This window comes from Cynoglossus semilaevis, chromosome 19, assembly GCF_000523025.1.
Source record: "Cynoglossus semilaevis isolate Cse_v1.0 chromosome 19, Cse_v1.0, whole genome shotgun sequence".
Classification (NCBI taxonomy): Eukaryota; Metazoa; Chordata; class Actinopteri; order Pleuronectiformes; family Cynoglossidae; genus Cynoglossus; species Cynoglossus semilaevis.
This window is the reverse complement of record NC_024325.1, coordinates 15,701,386-15,703,536: the sequence shown is the minus strand read 5'-3', so window position 1 is coordinate 15,703,536 and position 2,151 is coordinate 15,701,386. Positions and strand designations below refer to the sequence as shown.

Sequence of the window (2,151 nt, the reverse complement as noted above, 5' to 3'; positions counted from 1 at the left end):
TTTTTTTTACAAAGTGTCTGAAACAAAAGTGGAACGTGTGTTACACCCGTGAAATGTGCATGAGCTCTGTGAGTTTGTGCTCCCCCTACTGGAGAACTAGTGTAGTATTTTTATAGAACTAGAGACGGATTTTAAACTTGTGTGAGCAGATTGTGGTTGAAACTGGTTTTAAAAAATGGTTTGTGGCTTCGTCAAGCAGCAAATTGTGTCCTGGCCCTGAAAAAATAAAACAAACAAAGAAAAAAAAAACCCAAAACAAATGTGGAGTGGTTTCAATCCCCGGAACAACAGGTAGGTGGCACTGTGAGTGTTGGTATAAAACTTCAAAATTAGGCCAAAGAGAGGAGGCAGTGCTGCAGCAGGAGGAGAACCTACATGGATTCACCCTGGGAATCTTCATCATCCATGGATAAGGGCAGGTACAGATCCTGGAGAGAAAAAAAAAGTCAAAAAATAAATGACACGACAGACAGACAAGAGAAGTTTGGTGTTTGTGAACAACAAACCTTTTGCTTGTTGGTGGGACCTGGACTGGTGGGGGTGGAGGTGGGGGAGTGCTTGGAAATGGGGGTGGACATCTGGCTGCTGGAGCCCGTCCCATTGGCTGAATGAGGTCACAAAATAAAGAGGACAGAGGAGGACGAGGGGGGAGGAGAAGAAAAACAGAAAAGATTTTAAAAAGTGTGGAGGAGCTGGAACCAAAACACTGTTTTATTCACATTTTTCTTTTTACAATTTTCATTCTTTCTTAAATGTTTTTATATATTTTAAAAACAGTTTTATACATAAATATCATATATATCATATCTATTTTTATCTATGAATTTTCCTAAATTTTTTCATAGTATTATATTTATTCACATATAAATATTTAATTTTTACAAAATGTTTTGCATCCTTTTTTAACATTTTATCATTTTGTAGAATAAGTTAATATATATTTATATTTTCTTAGAAAATGTAATATTTTTTTTGAAATTTTTACAGTATATTGAATATGTTTCCCATTATTTTCTTCATGTCCATGAAGTGAAAAACATAAGCTGATGTTAATGGTGTGTGTGTCTGTGCTGGACTGGCCGGCCTGCAGTCCAGATCTTGACATCTCAATGTTTTGACTTTGTTTTGGCTCACATCAAGTCTACAGACCAGAAATATAAAAGACTACTGACTGGGTCCAGTCTTTATTCCCAGTCTGGTTTGCCCTGGCTGTGGAGTGAAGTCATTCCTACACTGAGCCACCGTCTGGCTGCCGTGTAGAGGAATGCTGCCGACGGCCGTTTGTTAAAACTAAATGTTATGGACTCGCTCTGTTTCTCCGTACGTTGCTAGGTTTCTGTGTGTGTTTGTGTTAATATCTAAGTGCAGGGCCGCGGGCTGTGGTCCAGTGTTTGAACCTCACGTCAAAGAGGTTTTTGTGCAACTTAGAGATGAAAAGAAACAGGACTCTGGGCCAGATGGTCAGTGGACGGTCTGAGCCAATCAGAGCTGGAGACAGCAGGCGAACAAACGTCACGTCACGGCCTTCATTCAAGCACTCAGACAGATAAACAGTGTGTGTTCAATGTTGACTCTAAAGGCTGTTTCAAAAGAAAGAGAGCGGTCATGTGACCTGACCAGGAGCCAATCACATTCACTCTACAGAGAGTGCAGGTGTGTTCAAACAGAAGAGTACATTTCTTTCTCCTCTGTTTGGATTTACTCGGCAGTGATGGGAAATAAAGATGTTTGTGTCACTTCAGAACCGTCGGTTCTGTCACCAGGTTAGAAACACTCAGACTAATGTTCTCCTTGAACCCACGGACCCCTGAGACTGTGGCCCGAATTAAAGAAAGACCAAACAAACAGAAAGAAGGCCCTTATTTTAGCTGTTGTAGCTGAGAATCATTTGGATAAAAAATTAAATTATCCACAAATTAAATTAACTATTTCTATACTGTTTTTGTCACTTTCACCATTTAAATATTTGTATTTAGAAATGTGTTTTTTAATATTAAATATTTGTAATGTAATGTGCTCGCCTAAAAGCTGAAATAAAACAGACAAAATTAAGCAAAACATAGTATTGTTTTTGTAGATTCACATTAGAACAATTTAAATACTTTTATTTTAAATTGTTTTTTTTTTCCATTTTTCCTTCTGACCGCTCAG

General features: G+C 38.2%; 1 long non-coding RNA gene across 1 annotated transcript; it reads right to left on the bottom strand.

The window, feature by feature from the left end:
* On the bottom strand, positions 1 to 608 carry LOC107990086 (uncharacterized). The gene is made up of 2 exons (XR_001761657.1): positions 507 to 608; positions 1 to 428 (listed from the first exon to the last, which is right to left on the bottom strand). It is a non-coding gene; the product is annotated as an uncharacterized LOC107990086 (long non-coding RNA).
* Between the last annotated feature and the right edge of the window lie 1,543 nt (positions 609 to 2,151).